The sequence below is a fragment of the Apodemus sylvaticus genome, chromosome 9, assembly GCF_947179515.1.
Source record: "Apodemus sylvaticus chromosome 9, mApoSyl1.1, whole genome shotgun sequence".
Taxonomy (NCBI): domain Eukaryota; kingdom Metazoa; phylum Chordata; class Mammalia; order Rodentia; family Muridae; genus Apodemus; species Apodemus sylvaticus.
The window spans coordinates 48,760,040-48,780,552 of record NC_067480.1 but is presented as its reverse complement, the minus strand read 5'-3'; the positions used below and the strand labels follow the sequence as shown (position 1 = coordinate 48,780,552).

Here is a 20,513-nt window from a genome sequence, read left to right as displayed (position 1 = left end):
TTGTGTAATTCGTTACTGAATTATAGCCTAGGGTGACAGATTTGACCCTTGTTTCCTGGATCTTTTCTCAATGTACTCTCTGCTTTGGGGTTGCAAAGCTCCTAGTAGTTTCTTGAAAGGAAGTTTATAATCAGCAAAACCTCACTCTCTGAAAGTAATAGAATGTTGGACTTGAGACAATATTTGAAATCATTGGCTATTTTCTCTCATTTTCCAATGCTTCAATTAAAAACTCCAGCTCTGGAGCAGGGGTGGATTACACATCTTCTTCTGGCTTCTATAGTTCTATAGGTACACACACACACACACACATACACACACACACACAGATACACACATACACTCACACACATACACACAGAGAGATACACACACAGATACACACACACACTCACACACATACACACACACAGATACACACACATACACAGATACACACACACTCACACACACACAAATACACACACACACTCACACAGATACACACACAGATACACACACACACTCACACACACAGATATACACACACACAGATACACACATACACAGATACACACACATACTCACACACACACAGATACACACATACACACACAGATACACACACATACACACAGATACACACACAGACACAGATACACAGACACAGATATACACACACACTCATATACACACAGATATACACACACAGATACACACACACAGATATACACACACACACTCACACAGATACACACACACACATATACACACACATACAGATACACACACACTCACACACAGATACGCACACACACAGATACACACACACAAATACACACACACAGATACACACACATACTCACACAGATACACACACATAGATACAGACACACACAGATACACACACACTCACACACACAGATACACACACACTCACACACAGATACACACACATACACACACAGATACACATACAGATACACACACACAGATACACACACATACACACACATACACAGATATACACACACAAACACACTCACACACATACAGATACGCACACACACAGATACACACACACACAGATACACACACACACAAATACACACACACACAGATACACAAAATTAAAAATAAATCTTTTGGGGGTGTAGTGGCTATTCCTGGTTGTCAACTTTATCTGGAATGGACTACAATCTAGAACTGGAAGGCTTAACTATGATCCTAATCTGGAGACTCAGAGATATAAGTTTCTGACCTGGATCTTGGCATGGAGATCTTGAAGCATACTGGCTATGAATTCCAGAAGATTAAGACAAGGAGATCTTTGAGTTCAAGATCATCTGGGATTAAAGGCATGGAGGTACAGGCCTTTAATCTGGGCCACACCCTCTGCTGGAGATCAATTTAAGGACATTGGAAGAAGGAAGACTGACTCACTCTTCCTTGCCTGCTTGCCTCGTGAGACTGAGCAACTGCTATAGATCCTTGGACTTCCATCCACAGCTGCTACTGACCATTGTTGGGGAGTCAGACAATAGACTGTAAGTCATCCACAAATTCCCTAACTATATAGAGACTGCCTATATGTTCTGTGACTCTAGAGAACCCAAACTAATACAGAGGGGAAAAGTAAGATTGGGTTGGAGAGACTGCTTAGTGTTATGAACACTTGCTCTCTTACAAAGGACCAGGGTTCAGTCTCTAGCACTCACATGGTGACTCTCTCTAACTTCAGTTTCAGGGGATCTAAAGCTCTCTTCTGGCCTCCAGAAGAGGCACTATATACACATACTGCATTTATATATACACAGATAAAACATTCATACACGTAGAATAAAAATAAACAAAACGTAATACTAATTAAATAAGAAAGAACAAGGCCCTATGGTGACCCGGTGGTGATCTGTGTGCATAACCAGGACTTTACAACTGGACATCACTGAAGGAAGCTGGGGTGTGAGCAGAAGCATCGACTGGAACACCTTTCTTGTGCCTCTCACACAACAGGAGAGACTATGTCCACCATCAGCACTCTACTAGCTGAATCCCTAACTTTCAAGTGAATGCTCCTTACCCCACCTCGTGTGCTCCTTCCCTGAACCTGGGAATGGGCCGAAGGAGCTGTGGGCTCCAGTTCCTTTCACGAGCTCAGGCACTGGCCTCCTGCTCTGCTGGGCCTGCTGTGTTTCCTCCATCCACTTCCTATCTTCTGAAAGAGATAAATTGTCTCAGTAGCTCCTTATTTCCTTTCCTGCTCCCATGTGAATGGAGTGGGGTTTGCATTATTGTCCAATTGACAGTGTACCTAATTAACACCGACTTAATGCTTAAAAGCAAAACATGTTTATTAGTTACAGTTCTGGAGGGTTGGAGTCAAAATTCATCTCATTATGCTAAACCCAAGATAGAAGTAGTCAGGTCTGCCCACCTTCTGGAAATTCTACCAGACACTGTTTCTATTGGCATTTGTAACCCTTGGAAGCTGGATTTCTGAGTTCATGGCCTCATGCTTCATCTCCACTGCCAGCAGGAGAGCAAACTCTGATTTCTCCTCTCTAACCCCCACTCCTCCTTTTCTTTATAAGGATCGTTGCGATTGTCCAGCCACACATCCAATGAAAATTGCCTATCTCAAAGTCCTTACTTAATCATATCTACAAAAATATTTTCTACCAGATAACATAAATATTTAGAAGTCTTAGCAATTAGGACATGGTTGTCTGTGAGGAACATTCCAATGTCAGTGTCTGAGGCAGACACAGTGACCTTGTCCTTGGAAAGTGTTCTGCAGACTCTAAGGGTAAGCTCCTGAGGGAGGTGTTTGAATGGCTATTTCTCTCCTTTTGAAGAAGATGGAGTGAGCAGCAAGAAAAGGCCCAGCAGACAGCATATATATATCCATTAACAGTAAGCTAAACCGTGGGCCACTGGGACCCTGCTCTTTTGGGTCAGCATTTGTATAATGCTGCTGCTGCTGCTGCTGCTGCTGCTGCTGATGATGATGATGATGATGGTGGTGGTGGTGGTGGTGGTGGTGGGAGTGGTGCTGCTGCTGCTGCTTGTAGGACCATGAGGATCCTTGTCTCCTGGCTGCTTTGAAGACTGCATAAGTACTGAAAGATACCCAAACTCCATGTGGAACTCTCCAGTTTCTTATTTCATGTATAGATGAGGCTTTTGAAGCCTTGGGTCTGTTCAGCACTATCTTCAGGGAGACCACTATCCTGCCTCACACAAGGTCAGGAAAAACAGACCAAAAGCATGCAATCCATCACTTCGCTTGACCAGGAGCCCAAGTAGTGTATGTCCTGATCCCAATCACAGAGACTCTTCTCACATCTATTTCTGATATAAATATACTAAGAGCATAGATATCATAATAGAAATAACCCAATCTCAATAAAGCCCTCAAGCCATTCATGAGGTCATGACTGGTCCCCAGAAATGTTTTTATAAACCCCACTAGAGTTTGGGGAAGAAGCTGACAGTAAAAATGAGAAGAACACGAGCAAAAGTGGAAAAAGAACGGAAATGAAACGTGTTTTTAAAAGAAGTGCCTGCAAAGATTCTGAAAACCACGCATCACTTAGTAACTTGGTGCTAGCTGTGAGGCAGCAGACAAGGATGAGAAAAGATGGAATGATACAAGACAGTTTTTTTTTTTTTTTTTTTTTTAGAGAGCCTGCTCAATGGTTAAGAGCATTTGCTGCTCCTGCAGAGGAGCTGGTTCCATTCCCAGCACGCCCTTGGTGCTCCACAACTCCTGCAATTCTAGTTCTAAGGGATCCTGTGCCCTCCTGGAACCTCCCCAGGCACCAGGCACACACGCAGTGCATACACATACATGCAGGAAAAACAACCATATGCATAAATTATTTTAAAGTCTTTTTTTTAAAAAGGTCATTTATAGCTGCAAGTTCTAAACTCAGATCTTAATTCTCAAGCTCACAGTCAGATCGCCTACAAGTCTGTTAAGTATTTTCACAGATAGAAGAGGAAATTGAAGCCCAAAGCCATTGGCAACGAGGCCACAATTTGAAAACCCAATAGCTAGAAAGGCAGCCTAAAGAAGAGCTTCACTGTTTCTAAAATAATTCACTGTTTCACAAAAAGGCGGGACTAGTCTAGCCACAGAAAATGTGAAACATCTAAGTATGATTGCAGATATTCTATAGAAATACCCCTTCCTTTCATTTAAAAAGAATTTGCTAAACTCTTCCTATGTGCCAATCCCATGCTAGGCCTGAGGGATATGATGAATAAGGCATGTGTGCTGTCTGCCCTCACAGAGTTTAGAGTTACATTAGGCAAACCATAAAAAGTAACCATGGCAGGAGCTCTGATGGGAATAGAGTTCCGGCATCTAAGCCAAAGTAAACTGCTGGCTGGCATGGGGCCAGGGGATGGATTTTAGGTTGGGGTTCTCACTGTCACCAACACCTCCCAGAACTCAACCATAGAGCAGGGGGCTCCTGCAGCCAAGATGGAGGAAGAGCTTGGGAAGAGGGTTTCAAGCAACCTGCTTCTTTGCTAGGAAAAGTAACAGGGTCTCTGGGAGGTCTTTCACCTGCTTCTGGTATCAAGCAGGGAAAAAGCAACAGGGCTCACTTGAGAAGACAGCGTTTCAGTTTCTATGGTTCATCTAAGTCATGGGATTACTTTGCTTGCCTTTCAAGGCAAGCTTCTCTTTCCCCTACTCCTGCTGCATTTAACCAGCAGGGCTTGGAGCTGTGTATAGACTGCAGCTATAGACCGTCATGTGCCAACTCTAAGGATCCAGACATACTTCCTCTATGACCTCTGGTCCTTCATCTGTAAAGTATTCCCAGTATCATTATTTTATTTTATTTCACTCAGTTGTTATGACAAGCAAATGAGATAATACATTTACAAGTGCTAGAGCAGTAGCTGGCACAAAGAAGACATCCAGTGCATCTTTAGTTGTTACTATTACTGTTTTAATTGCCAGCCACTGGCCTTTTAAGAATTTTCAAGAAGGATAACCATTTGGCTTTACTTAAGGTACTGTTTTCAGTTGAAAAAACAGCAGAGAAGGCAACAGCACCTGCATATTACCATCTGAAATAATACTTGAAATAATACTGCAAAGCAACCAGAATCTCGCTGATTACTTCTGTAGTTCTGACTCGGACACATGAGATGTCTAAAACACTTCAGTGAGGTCTTATCTTTCACATTTTATGGGATGGAAACAAACATTCTAAATATGTGTTAAAATCAGGTCCTCAAGAAGGCAATGCCTTGGTAGAGCCAATTGGATTCTGGCTGCAATAGAGAAAATATAGATGCACCCAGGCCAGGCATGAGCTATCTGAGGGAGACCTACTGAGTGCACCAGATGGCCAGAAGGTTAGAGTTTTAGCTGTATTCATTCATTCAACAAATAATTGCGTATCACGTATGTACCAGCCACTCTTTTAGATATTAAAGATAAAGTAGGAATTGTGGCGTAGTGCCTATCCTGGAGAATGAAAACAATAAACAATAATTGAATTAACATAGAGAATACTGGAAAGCAATGATACAATGAAGAAAAAGAAAGCAAGTGTTGTGTAGCTACTGAAACATAGCCTCCCAGAGCCAGGAGCTCATAAGACTCAAGAGGCTAAGGAAACATGCAAGGCTTGAGAAACTCAGAAATTTCTAAGATTCACAAGGCTGCTCCCCAAGGTTATATAAGCAGTGAACAGGTATGGGGGAGGTGCCTGAAGCCGCAGCTGTCAGCCACACTGGGGATGGCTCTTAATGATGCAGTTGCCTTCTGATTACTGACACTCCTGTAGGTCACCAAGCTAGACTTAAGCTCTCTCACTCTCTCCCTCCCTCCCTCCTTCCTTCCCTCCCCCCTTCTCTCTCAGATGAAAAGATTTGTTCATATTTTCCCGGGGAAAGTCATATAAGCAGAGAAACTGAGCAGAAGAGTGGAGACGGGAGAAGGAAGGGCACAAGAGTCAGCTCCCGACAGTCTGTAAGAACAAGGGTCTCTCTGTGGAGCACAGGCCTCGGAACCTGAGGAGAAAGAGAGAATATTCTAATTAACAGCTCACAGACACATCTAAGTGTGATGGCTATTCCTAGTTGTCAACTTGATTACATCTGGAATGAACTACAGTCCAGAAATGAAGGGCATGACTGTATTCCAGATCTTGAGGCTGAAGACACAGGCTTCTGACCCAGATCTTGACATAGTATGACACACACTTCAGATCTTGAGGACCAGGCAAAGTAGTATAGGCCTTTAATCCCAGGAGATAGAGAAAAGCAAATCTCTGGAGTTCAGGGCCAGCCTTGGAGCAAGTTCCTAATCTTTAAGGTTTTAAAAGCCCAAGCCAGGCCTAGTGTGCCTCTCTCTTCCTGCTGCCTGTGGATCTGGATATAGAACTCTCAGCTATTTCTCTAGCACAGTGTCTGTCTGCATGCTGTCATCTTCCCCACCATGATGATAAATGACCAAACCTCCGAAACTGTAAGCCAGCCCCAATTAAATGCTTCCTTTGATAAGAGTTGCTGTGGCCATGGTGTCTCTTTCTCAGCAATACAACAGTAACAGACACTGTCAGTCCGCTACTACTCCAGTGCCAGGCCTACCTGTCTGTTATCATATTCTTTGTCATGATGATCATGAATTCTACTACTCTATGGAACTGTGAGCTCCAAATTAAATGTTTTCTCTTATAAGTTGCCATAGTCATGGTGTCTCTTCACAACATAAAAAGTAACTAAGACATTGTTCATATAGAATTAAGACATTGTAGATATAAGAAGCAATGGTGAATTACATGATTTACTGTTTCATTGTGACATTTGTACTATTCATGGTGTGGAGGCTCTTAAAGAAAAATATTTAGGATTTAAATTGTTATATTAGTACTTAAATTTTACTAAATTAGAAGAAAAATCCCTTACTTGTCTTCAATTTGATTGTGTAAGTAACCAAGAAAATAAACAGACTCAAAATAGACAAGTTTCAATTTTGTTTGACAACATATAGAGCACTTGTTATGTCAGGGAATGGTTCTAGATATTAGCTTTTAGACTACTCAATATTAAACACAAAATGAAGCAAATTAAGGCGTACATGTGAAGTCACATCTCATTAAGACAAGAGCTGGGGGACAAAGCAAAGGAATTCCAGAAAACTGATGTACGTATGGTGTGTCAAGTTGCCATTTTAAGCTGTATGAGAAAAGCTTCAGTACAACTTCAGACCCACTTGGTGGAAAGATTCGAAGGATATGACAGTGTTCGCTCTCTGAAAAACAAACCGTTTGAGTATAAAGTATAAAGGAACACTTTAATGTGCCAAAAGCAGGAAGTAAGGGATGTTGTGGCAGGTGTCTCAAGATGCTTTGCAACAATCCAGAAAAGAGATGAAGGTTGGTATTGACCACACTCCTGTGCACTAGGGAGGGTCAGTGAAAAAAGATATCTGGGGATATCTTTTTAAGAGACCAATGAGGTTCCATTTTGGGAGAGATGTGGAACCAAGATAGGTTCTCTCAGTCAGCCAACATTTTAACCTCACTAATTAAGACAGAAAAGGCTGAAGCTACCTGGTAGCTACTAACCACTGTAGTTTCAACAGCTTCAATTTAAAGACTAGTAGCCATTTGCTGTACCTTAGCTGGTCCCAGCCTTGCTTGTGATTCTTTGGGGCCTTTTGACTACTGTCCTACTGCTGCTGGACAACTGACCTCTGCCAGGAGACCCAATAGCACTCTGCCTTGTGCCTAGGCGACACATCTTGAAAGAGCAGGACATCCACACAGAAGTTTGTGTGATTACTGAGGTGGAGGGAGAGTGGGGTATGCATGCCTTTGACTGAATCTTGACCTGTCCTTTTCTCTGATTTCCTGAGATTCTGCTAAGAAAATAGTACAGAGGCTTCTGCCTCAAGTTCTGCCTCCTGGGAGTTAACATAAGCTAAGACAATATCTAAATGAATAGATATGTTGGGGTTGGGGGGGGTTGTTTAAATGAGTCACAGTTTGGGAAAGTGATTTTATAAAATGAAAACTTAAGTGTTGTGAATAGAGACACTGGTAGGCATGATGGGCAATGGGCACCACCATGATACTGGTTGAGAATACCAAAAAAAAAAAAAAAAAAAAAAAAAAAAAAAAAAAAAAAGCAGGCAGTTTAAATATTTTGGTCCCTGTGAGAGCAGAGACAGTAAGTTCTATTCACTGTTGTCCCTCCAATTTCTAGAAAAGTGCATGGCACAAAGTTGGTGTTCAACAGAGAATTTTAAATTGATTGAAGTAAATCATCCTGGCCTTAGGGTTAGATAGGAAAGAAAATCAAACCATAGACGTGATGAGCTGGAATAGGCAGGCTCAAGGAACCTGAACCTCGTGAAGGTGAAAATTAGGTCTAAGAGCAGAAGCAAGAGAGGAAAATAACAGAAAAAGGAAGCTGTGGTTAGAGAAAAGCTCTCAAGTCTACTTTCTGCTTGAAGCCTTTTATAATCATCTCATGGGATGTTCTCCCCTCCTGCTCCTCTTTGAAGATACTGCATCTTTTACTGTGTCAAGTTGTATCCACATGGCCTATTTTCATCTCTTTCTTCACCCCTAATATGGACCTTATCTTCCAAGAGACTGAATCTGAAAAATAGAGGTGACTTCAAGTCCCAGAAACACAAATTGTGTGTTTGAAAGGTTAGCATTCCTGCTTTACATCTATGGTATACAAACTGAAGCTACAGCAGGATATACATGAGGAGACTAGATTTCAAATTTAGATTGTGCCCAAAAGTACAGCAAAATAACTTGCCTTATATGAATAAGTTCGTCTGGTTACAGAGGCCACTAGACAGAAAACAACAAGATTTAACTGTTTGAGTCCCATTTGTTTGATGGTATGACGCAGGTGGAAAAGACCAGACAGGCCTGCTGTTGGAATGCACTTTATCTATTGCTATGATAAACACTGCCCCCACACCAACTTGGAGCAGAAAGGGTTTATTTCAGCTTACAACTTCCAGGTCAATAGTTCAACAGAGAAGGCAGGAATTCAAGGCAGGAACTGCAGCCCAGGCCAGAGAGGAATGTTGTTTAATGGCTTGCTCTCCACGGCTTGTTCTGGTTGGATTTTTATACAATCCAGGGCTACCTGAGTAGGGGTTACACTGTCCCACAGTGGGCTGCTGCCTCCCCTTCCCATCAACCGTTAATTAAGAAAACGCTGCCTATAGGACTATCTCATGGAGCCATTTTCTCAGTTGAGGTTCCTTCATCCCAGATGATCCTAGCTTGTGTTAAGCTGACAATAAAACAAAACAAATGATCCCAAAGGGTAATTTGACATGGACAGGCAATTGCAAGATGTTAGCATTATATATAAGGCCAGAGTAAGAAAAATATCAGGATGATGACAAACCCAAATGCTTTAAAAAAGTTTGACATAAGGACAAGAGAGCCAAATAAAATTAGTAGTATCCTATACTTTTATGAATTCAAGACATGTGAAAACTGTGCTTAGTACACCTTAATTACCTTATTCCAGCTTCACGACAGCATTATGATGTAGGCGCTACTTTATTTTACAGATGGGGAGACTGAGTCACAAGAGTAAACAATTTACCCAGAGTCATTAGATAAGTGGCTAAACTAGTACACCGCATCGAATGTTTGTGTTCATACTGAAATCTTACCCACCAACATATTACTCAGCTGGCTTTCTTACACAGTCTAGTACTATCTGCCCAGGAATGGAACCGCCCACAGTAGGCTGGACACTCTCACATCAATCATTAATTAAGAATATGCCCCAAAAACATGCCTACAGAGCAGTCTGATAGAGGCAGTTCCTCAGCTGAGATTCTCTTATCAGATATTTCTAGGTGTGTGTCAAGTTGACAAGCACTAACTAACCAGTATAACATCCATAAAGACTTATTTAATATGTCTTTGCCTGCATATATGTGTGTATATACACCATGTGTGTGCCTGGTGCCCGTGGAAGCCATAAGAGAGCGAGGAGTGAAATCCTGAGTGTATGTATTATTGACGGGAGCACAGCCATATCAAGGACACCAAAGCCTCAGACCCACAGGAGTGGCAAGGCCTTCCCCATGTCCTTTTCACTGACAAACGATTGTCCTTTAGCTAAGACCAGTACATGCAGAAAGTAGCTACTACGGCTTCCTCATGACTGCAGCCTCAGCCTGCCCCTCTACCAGCCTCCTCATTCGTGATGTATACAGTAAATGTGCTGTGGCCCAGCTGTTGGCGGTACATCTCTATCCAAGCACAGACCTAGCCCATCCCAGCTTGACGGTCCCTGTGCCCGTCATTTCTTCATGTCCTGTCACCCCACTCAGGTCAACTGTAAAGTTGTACAGGCTGAGGGAGAAGAGGGCATAAGATCCCCTGGGACTGGAGCTATAGGCTGTTGCAAGCTGTCATGTGGGTGCTAGAAAGAAACCTGGTTCCCCTGCAAGTGCTCTTAACTGCTGACCCATCTTTCCGCCCAATCAGCACCCTTACAAAAGGAACCTGAGAGTTCTTGACCTCTTGCACTTTGTGAAGCTACATGGAGAAAATGACCATTTGCACTCCAGACGATGGGCACGTTCGGAGCCGGGCCAGCCTGGTAGTTTGCTCTCAGACTTCCAGATTCTAGAACTGGGAGAAACTTGTTTACAGGCTGCTAAGTCTAAATGCTTTATTATAACAAGCCATGCTCACTAAGAGTCAGGATTTGAACCCAAAGATGTTATTAAAAAAATAATCTGGAACCATACAGAGACTCACTGTTTGTTCAACAACTATTTAGCGAGCACTGTTATATTCTAGACATCATGTTCCTAGGGATGAGAAAGAAGAAAAGCAGGCAGTTAAAAGGTAGAGGGACCCGTGCCCTATACATACACACTGCGAGAATAAACAAATAATCACAGGCATGAAGAATCAGAAGAGAAAGAGCCAGTTTACTTGGTAAGAGCAAAGCGTTCTGGGGAAAGAGGATGATGAGCAAAGCCTCGAGGTGAGAGCCTGACCTAGGACGGAAAGGGGGAGAGGCGCCTGTAAATGAAGAGACTAGAAATATGCCTGGAGAACAGAGAGTAAAGGAGACAGAAGACGGGGGACGAGAGACAAGTCCAGATAATGGAGCCTTTGCCAGTGTTCATGAAGCAAAAGGAAACCGCGTGCAGGGCTTTAGGAAGGACCTGTGTCATTACAAATCATTTGACAGCAGACTGGCAAATAGACTGGAGTGGGGCAGGGACCTTTTTAGAGGATGTGGGTAGTGGTCACTGCAGGACTCCAAGCAGGAGACGAAGGCAGCTTAAAAGACTGGTGGAGAAGGCACGGGGACACAGCTCAGCTCAGACACCCAAGTTTTCAGGAAGCAGACCATCCAGGGGCGCCTAATTGGTATCAGAAGTGGGCTCGGTTCCTGAAGAGATGTCCTGACCCTTTACTGAGCTAAGGACTGTGGGAGGAAGATTAGGAAGGAATATGAAAACTCAGAGTGAGTAGAACTACATACTCTCCTTGGTCATCCAGCCACGTGGACCTGTTGCAGAGGATGCTGGGAAGAGGAATTCAGAGGAATTCAGAGTCCCAGGGTGAGACCTAACTAAGACTGGAGAGTCTGAGAGAAGGCATTTAAAGCCACTAGAAGGGGATGGAACCACCTAGGGGAAAGAGAGAGACTACGGTAGGATTGTGGAGGATCAGGGCTCAGATGATTCCAGCACAGGAGTTAGATAGATAAAGGAGAATCTAGTTGTTGGGGAGTAGGGTTAAAAGGAAAACTGGCAAGAGAAGAGGGGAGAGTGTGTTTGGAAGAGTCAAACAGCATCAAATGCTAGGATGGCCTTGTAAATGCAAGATTCAAAACTACCTACACAGGAGGAATGTGATAATTTGGAGTCATTGCAAATGGAGAGGGACGGTAAGAGACAGGTGGAACTTGGAAAGGGGCTTATGGAGGAAGTTTCTGTATTTTATTTATTGCCCACACATACTACTGTGATGTAAGTGCTGAGGTCAAAGGACAACTTGTAGGAGCTGGTTCTCTCCTTCCACTTGGGTTCTGGCAACGGACCTTAGATTATCTGGCTTGGTGGCAAGGGCCTTTATCCATCTTACCAGTGCCACAAGAACCTTTTTAAAGAGAGGGAGAGGTGTTAGCATGCAAACAGCTCTGGTTAGAAACTAAAGTAAAATTAAGCTACTCTTCAGTGTAATGTCCATGGGAAAGCGGAACGGATAAGACACACTGAATGAAGGCAAACTCAGACAAAACATTAATAAGAGCTGGCGTCCAGCAGGAACAAAACTAGAAAGAGGGCTCAACAGCACAACAGCAGCAGCTACTTAAGGTAAAGAGCTGGTAGTTGGGGGCAACTCAGAGAGCTGTTGTGGTAGCTTTGAGGCTACAGAAGTCACACTGTCAAGTTCCAGGGTGCAAAAGATGGAAGCTGCGCCAGCAGAATGGCATCTCTGCAGAAAGGGCTGAGAAAAGTCAACACAGGATGTTGCGGGCAGGTAGGGTGAGGGTCTGTTTCAAATGTTGACAGCAGCATGACTGATCAGCCTCAGAGGGAGGACAGTACCCTGTACCCAGGGGCTCTGGCTGTCCTCAAAGCGGAGCTGAATCGCCCATGCCACGTGTGCCATAGCTTTCTTCCCAGCTCAGCCTGGTGCAGAGTTCTCGGCAGATTCCCCTGGCCGGCGGCCGTCATCTGCAACCTTCCAGCGCCGCCCGCGCGGCTCTGGGCCCTCGCGGCGCGTCAAAGTTCCCGGGCGGTCGGCTTCCGCCGCGGGATCAGACCGCGCGGGGGTTTCCAGCAAGTCCCCGCCACCCCGGGAATCCCCCCATCTGGCCACACACAAACCCCGCTTCCTCCAAATCTCTTCAGCTGGCGTTCGAAGCTTCCACCCGCCAAAGTGAGGCTTAGACCGTTCCTCTAGAGCGGGTCTTAACCCGCCTACACACGCCTTCCCCTACTAAACCCTTCGCAGCTCCCGGAAGAAGCCGAAGGCCTTCGGCAGGTTCCGCAAGTAGCGCGGGGGCGGGGCCTCTCGAGCGGCTCCGGGTCGAGCTCGGCTGTTTCCGTGAGTGGCCGCTGCGCACTCGGCACTGGGCGGCGCTGGCTGGCTCCCTGGCTGCGGCTCCTCAGTCGGCGGCGGCTGCTGCTGCCTGTGGCCCGGGCGGCTGGGAGAAGCGGAGTGTTGGTGAGTGACGCGGCGGAGGTGTAGTTTGACGCGGTGTGTTACGTGGGGGAGAGAATAAAACTCCAGCGAGATCCGGGCCGCGAACGAAAGCAGTGACGGAGGAGCTTGTACCACCGGTAAGAGGAGCAGGAGGAGGAGGCAGGAGCCAGAGAGAGCCGGGGGGACAGAGGGGGGCCGGGGAGGCGCCGGACACCCGCGCTCGGGGCCTTCCCCTCGCAGGAGGGGCCGCGGTAAAGATGGAGCCTCCGCCCGAGCCCCACAACACCGCCGCCGCTCGCAGCGAACAAAGAATAATGGCGGCGGACTGGAGCCAGCGGCGGCCGGGCGGCAGCGACTCTGCCTGCAGCCAGCGGCGGCGCTCATGACGGGGGGCGGCCGGGGCGGGGTGCGAGCGAGCGGGCGGCCGGCCGCGGCAAGCTGGCTCCCGCGTTCCCGCCGCCGGGCCGGGCCAGGCCGGGTCGGGCGCGGAGCCGGAGCGGAGCGGAGCCGCCCCGGGGGAGGCCGCCCGCCGCCGCCCCCCGTTCCTCGCTGCCGCCGCCCGCCTGCTCGCTCGCTCGCTCGCTCGTCCCGGCTGTGCCGGGCTAGCCGCCCGGGCCGCCGCCTGGGTGCCCGTGGGGGGTGGAGGAGGAGGAGGAAGAAGAAGGAGACAGTTGAGGGCAGAGGAGGTGAAGGTGCTGCCGCCTTCGCGGCGGTGCCCGCTCGGCGAGCTGCAACGTCCGACCTGCTTTTCCTCTCCGCTCTTTGTGCAATAAAGTTCGAAACCCAAGGTTTTCTCTGGTGCTGTATTTTATTCTTGCCCCCTTCCCCTGCTCCCACGCGGTTGGAGAAAAATGCTGTTTTCTACCCTAGGCTTTTTTAAGGGTTTGGTTTGGTTTTTTTTGTTTTTGTTTTTGTTTTTTACTGTTTCCCTCACCCCTCGGTTTTGAAGATGAAGAACAACTCAGTAGTCATGGGAATGCGTTCTTTTGGGAAGGAAAGAGGTGCTAAGAAAACATATTTGTAATAACTTTTTGCAGAAACTGTTGGGATCTTGTAAAAGGGAAGCTGGTGCTTGAAAACAGTTTCAGTTTTAACCCTTTCCAGTAAGATAATAATCACTTGGGGTCAATCATTCTGAAACCCTTAGAAACGAATATTAGCTGAGGCACTTTTCGTTTTATATCATTTGAGGGGAGGCAGTCTTGCCAAGGTTTTTTGAGTCATCCGGATCTCCCCTTAGCATTGCTCACTCAACTACCATGCTTCTCACACGCTTCTGTCTGAACTTTAATGGAGGATTGATATAATTCTCACTCTAAAAATAGTTATTGGAACTATCCATTATTTGTATATTGCAGTGGGTAATCCCAGTCTGAGGTTGATGACAGTTTAAGCCAGTAGGGGTTGTGGTGTTCCTTTTTTTCCCTTCACCTAGAACATCTGCAAAGGGGACTGTCAAAAGTCATTGACACCTTAAAGATCGAAAGACATTTTTAAAGGGCATTGCAGTGTGACCTATTTAAACCTGCCATATCTTCTCAAAGTTAATAGTTTGATCCTAGCCTCAGTTTGCATTACATCTGCCTTCAAAAGATCTAGCATAAGATACCCTTGGGCCATCTATTGAAATCTTGTGCCCCTGACAAATCATTTCCTAATTGAAAAGCAAAGCCCCAAATTTTAGTTGCTTTGAAAGGTGCACAGTTTTTTTATTTTTGCTTTTTGTTTTGTTTTGTTGGTCTTTTAAAACAACCAGTTATTGTACCATTGAATTGTGATTGGTCAATACAAGGCTTTCAGTTAGGAATAAATACTGATTGGTAATAGAACCATTGTGTTTGATTTTTCTGTGTGTCAGAACTCTGAACATGACGGTTACATTGCTAGTCTTTAGCACTTCAATTTGCAATTGTCAAGAAAATTAAGATGCAATAGAAGGAGTGTTTCCATAGGACTGAGAAGATGATTTTATTTCCACACAGTGAAGAAGTTATACATGGTAAAGTTGATGGTAAAATAGTTTTTTCAAAAGATTTTCTATAAGCCAATAGAGATTATATATGAAGATGATTCTTCCCTTGTGAGAATAAAAAAAATTTTTTCCTATGTGTCCTTTCTTCAGTGTTGACCAAAAGATACTTTAGATTTTATTTATGGGATCTTTTATGGAGAATCAAATGGATTCTCAGCAATTGCAAGTGAAAATTGGAGCACTTTTTGTGTGCATTAATTTTTAAGCATTCACCTGGAACCTAGCAATAAATTATAATTCTCTCTTGCAGAAGTCAGTGAAAGTTAGAGCGCCTTGTGCTTCCCTCCTCTTCTTCCTCTTTCTCTTAGTTCTTTATTTTTGATGGAACTGTGAATTTAGAAAGCTAATGAATTATTTCAAATAACGTAACCTAATAGATACTAAGTTAGCATTTCTTTTGGAATTTAAAACTAGTGTTAAACAGTTTTGAACAGAATTGCACACAAGGGCCTGAAGAAACACACCATAATATTCTTTTTTCTACTTTCAGACACTTATTTATCAGCTCTGAAATTAGAGATTTTAGTTTTCTTAGAGTAGTTTTGCCACTTGTAAAGCCCCTGGTTTTGTTTGTTAGTATATTTTCTTTCTTTCTTTCTTTCTTTTTTTTTTTTTTTATCTCATACACCTTTTTTTTAAACAGTAGAGAATATGGTTTACTTGTGACAGTGCTTACACTATGTCACTAAAAAGTAAAATATTAATTATAAACAGGTAGGTTAGCAGATACAGCCACATAAACTGGCCTGGTATATGTTCGTGTGAACATCTTTCTTGCTGCATTGCTTCTAGTGGGAGCTTCATTATTTTGAATAGGTAGAGCTCAAATCTGAGCTTAAGAATATAATAGAAAACAGATATCTTTAGCAGTTTATTCCTTGTGCATGTGTGAACTTGACTACCCTGCTGAACACTTGACAGTAGTCACTGGTAATATGAATATTTAACACTCACAGTGATAGGCAGTACATTAAAAGTACGTCTTTCTGGTTTGGGAAGTCAGAGTGTGGGTCTGAATCCTCACACTTCCAGTCCTGTCATATGCCTGCACTTGGGGAGTTTTGTGACCATGGGACACTGTCTGCTATCTCTGCCTCAGTTTCTTCACTTGTAAAGTTAAAATAATAGCATATACTCCTTGAGGTTTTAAGATAAATAGAAAGTACTTTTCCTAAGGTGGGTTTAACTGTTCATCTTTTACCTTTTGGGGCTTACTACAGGTGTCATAATTTTTTCCAAACATTCTGTGTTTAATACAATTGGCCAGAAAGACCAACAAATCCAATGAGGAATTACTGTCTTTATGCTTAAGAAACTGTTGGGAACAGTTATTTATCATTAGAAAACAATCAAAGGAAAGAGAACACTCTTGGTGACTGAAAAGGAGTCTTTTTTATTTTTAGTTTTTTAATTAGTTTTATAATCAGGTGGTTATAGTATAAAATGTAAGGTATAGCAAAATATCCTATATTCTGTGCCATCTTGTGTTGCCCACATGTTTTCAGAGATGCTGTCCATATACAAGTAAATGTGTATGTGTATCTCGCTCTTTATACAAATAATATATAATCTGACATGCCATACAATCTGTCTTGAATTCTGGCTTCCCTTACCTGTTTGACACTCATTTCCCAGGCTACATATTATAATTACTTAGCAATTGGTTTGTATACGCATGTAAAAGAAGTTTAAATTGTATGTGTATGTGTGTATGTTAGAGTGTATGGATGGGTGCTGTGTCTGTGTAGGAGCCTAAGATGGTCAGAAGAGGACATTGGATCCCCTGGAACTGCAGTTGTGAGCCACCATGTGGATGTTGGAACAGAACCTGGGTCCTCTGCAAGAGCACTATACTCTTAACCACCAGGCTGTCCCTCCAACTGGCCCCTTTAAAGAAGCGTGTGTATTTGGGCATACTTAAATTTATTAACCTTTTAGTAAGCTGATTCTATTTCCAGGTCATTCCATTTTAAATTGTAATGTCTTTAATCCCAGCACTTGGGGCAAAGGCTACTGATCTCTGAATTCAAGGCCAGCCTTGTTTACAAAGTAAGTTCCAGCAAGGGCTTCATAGGGAAACCTAGTCTCAAATATAAACTTTAACACTCATCTGAGTGAAAAGTAATGCAATAGTTTATACGAGGAAGTTGAGGTTTAATTTAAACTGCCTTATTTTTAGCTCTACTTTATAAAAGCTTTAAGTTAAAAAGATTGAGATGTATATAGGGACAAGCAAGCTATGAGTTTAGACTGACTGACTTAAATTACTATTTTGACCAAAAAGTATTGGAAGTTTTCTCTACTGGTAGAGAAGAAAAGAAAAGAAAAAAAAAGAATGGTTAATTTAGTCCAGTGTTTTGTTTGGCTCTTTTCTGTTTGCTTTGGTTGTTTGAGCAGGGTCCTGTGTAGTCTCAACTATCCTGGAGATCTTTGAGGAGGGTCCTGTGTAGTCTCAACTATCCTGGAGATCTTTGAGGAGGGTCCTGTGTAGTCTCAACTATCCTGGAGCTCATTATCATTATGTATCTTAGGCTGGTCTCAGACTTAAAGTCGTTCTGCCTTAGCTTGTAGCCTTTTGTGTACTGAGATTACAGTATTTTTTTTTAAATTTGGTGTAATTAATCAGAGAGTTTTGTATTTCTTGCTTAAATAGAAAACAAGTAGGTTGGCGCCCATCTATCTCCTGGGAATCATACGGTACTGCTTCTTATAATTGTTGAAAGCCCTTACTCAGTCAGCTGGACAATGTAAAATGCATTTCAGCCCCAGCACTGAACAAGTCTCAGTAGCTCTTTGTTCCCTCTTGGCTCTTCAAAGCAGCTTAAAGCTATAGTAGATTTTAAGTACATGCTACAGATTTTCTAAACAGTGCATCCCACTGTTTTCTTTTAGTTACTAAATAAAGCTGTCACAATAGAGTTAACTTTGTATGGTTAAAGGCTTAAGTTGAGAATGACAGTGTTGTCATTCAGGCTACAGTTTTTCAAGACTACTCTTACTGCTATTTGGAGTTTTTTTTTAGTATTATAAAATATTAACATGCTACTTTTACCTGCTGCATAATTTAGGTGTGCACAAAGCATCTGTATAAATTTGATAAGAATAGGGTAGATGATTGAAGTTTATCAAAGCAGGTGACTTGTAGGTATTTGCAAGCTATCAGTAAGGTACATGGTTTTTTGGTGTCTTTAGGTCTCCCTTCAACTTAATATTTTGTTCAAATCATTGGTTTATTTTGTTTGTTTGTTTGTTTGTTTGTTTGATTGTTTTTTCCAAACTAGGCTTCTTCATGTAGCCCTGACTGTCCTGGAACTTGTGCTGTGTGTAGAACAGGCTGGCCTTGAACTCAGAAATACACCTGTTTCTGCTGCTCAGATGTTGTGATTAAAGGCATTGCTGATGTAGAATAATTGTTGTATACACACAGATGCTGAATTTATTTTTACAAATAAAGTAAGTGTAAACTTACTTCATCTATAAATGTAGGTTTTAAAGTTTGAATGAGGGTAGCGATTTAGTTTTCTCTGCCACTCAAATGTGTTTCTTCCCTTAAATGTGAGCACAGTCTTGTCTCAGGTCCTGATTTTGTTTAGCTCTGTTCTCTTAATTCTTAATATTTTATTATCATTTTGTCTAGATTTTTGGTTATCTATTGGATTACCTAAATTGTCTTTCATATTCTCCTTCATTTTAGGAGATAAACTTATCTATAATTTCTGCACACATTAGATAGTCTAGCTATGAAAAATTGTCTGGAACAAAGTACTTAATTCTTGACGCTATTTTCATAAATATCAAAGCAGTAGTTGGTACTGGTCATGTGACTCAGTGAGAGCACTTGTCTGTTATGAACAAGGCCCTTAAATAGATCAAAGCAAGGTTTGATGATAGGCGATCTAGGGGATTGATAGAGATTTTTTTCCTAAAAGGAGAAAAGATTGATACTTGGTTCAAGAAGAGTGGGAAAATAAAATAGCTACTTACTGTTCGTGGGGTAAGTTGACCAGTACCAGTAGTGATAAAAATTTCTTTCCCAAACATTAATGGATCCTCTTTGAAACTAAGATTTATTCAGTCGGTTTTAGTTGTATCCTAATAACCTGGCTATTTGCATGTGAGATTTTGGTAACAAACAATGTTTAATTTGGCCAGGATATAATGAAACATTTTCCAGAAATTTATCCCTGCTTGTTTTAGCAACTGACAAAAAGAGACTTAGAAGTCTCTTATTTTTTATCACCAACGTGATAATTATTGCTTATTTGAAGCATTTTTATTCTTAGGGTTTTTCTTTTTTGTGTGATTTTGTTTGTTTTGAGACAGAAATCTTCCCTTGTGGCTTGGCTGTGCTATATATACCTACCTCCACCTTCTGTGCTAGGGTTAAAAGTGGTATCATTTTCTTGAATCAATAGAAGCCTATAGTTCACTGCAAATAATAATAGTAATATCCTGCTGTTATGTGTTGCTTTTTATCAATCTAATTTGGTCATGGAACATTTGATGATCATCAGTTCATAGTTGATGATCAAATCACAAGAAAATTTATTGAGGTAGTTAAGAAAATAATTCCTGGATGTTACATGAAGATGTTTAGATGTTATAAATAAAAAAGTCCAAATAATGTCTCTTACCTACAAAGAATTTGCAGTACATACTATAGGGTATGGTGATGGAAGGACAAGTCTCTACTGTCATGAAGAACTATAGAGTTTAGATGAGAAAAGAATTCACGTGGGAAATCTTGATTGGCAGGTAGCATTTAAATGGAGTATTGAAGAATTTGTATAGGTAGAAGTAAAAAGAGTATATCATAGGCAGTAAAATGGAAAACCAGAGGAGGGCACTGAAGTACAATGAACTTGATACATACACAGATTGGTGACGAGAATGTTAGGTTAGCTACAGATCGACACTTTAAGGAATCCTGAATATGAGTCCTCATGACACAAGTTTTATATAAGAAACATTTGCATGTGTATGTATTATACATATATATATATATATATATATATATATATATGAACAATACAATGACAATCTTTTTTTGTTTGTTTTATATTTTTTGGTTTTTTTTTTTTTTTTTTTTTTTGGTTTTTTGGATTTGGTTTTTTTCGAGACAGGGTTTCTCTGTGTAGCCATGGCTTTCCTGGAACTCACTCTGTAGACCAGGCTGGCCTCGAACTCAGAGATCCTCCTGCCTCTGCCTTCCAGATTGCTGGGATTACAGGCGTGAGCCACCACTGCCCGGCATAATGACAATCTTAAAATGCAATTTTTTGACTTGTATTGTATTGTATTGTATT

At 42.4% G+C, this 20,513-nt stretch overlaps 1 protein-coding gene across 9 annotated transcripts in view; it reads left to right on the top strand.

Annotated features, from left to right (window-relative positions):
* The first annotated feature begins 13,121 nt into the window (after positions 1-13,121).
* The window catches only part of Creb1 (cAMP responsive element binding protein 1), a 71,020-nt gene continuing 63,628 nt past the window's right edge, over positions 13,122-20,513 (top strand). For 7 of the 9 annotated variants that reach the window (XR_007979570.1, XR_007979569.1, XM_052193679.1 and 4 more), the window contains exon 1: positions 13,217-13,312. The gene's annotated coding sequence lies outside the window, so the exon portion shown is untranslated. Of the gene's footprint in view, positions 13,197-13,216; positions 13,313-20,513 lie in introns of those variants that run through there. The other 2 variants (XM_052193674.1, XM_052193677.1) reach the window with 2 other exon arrangements.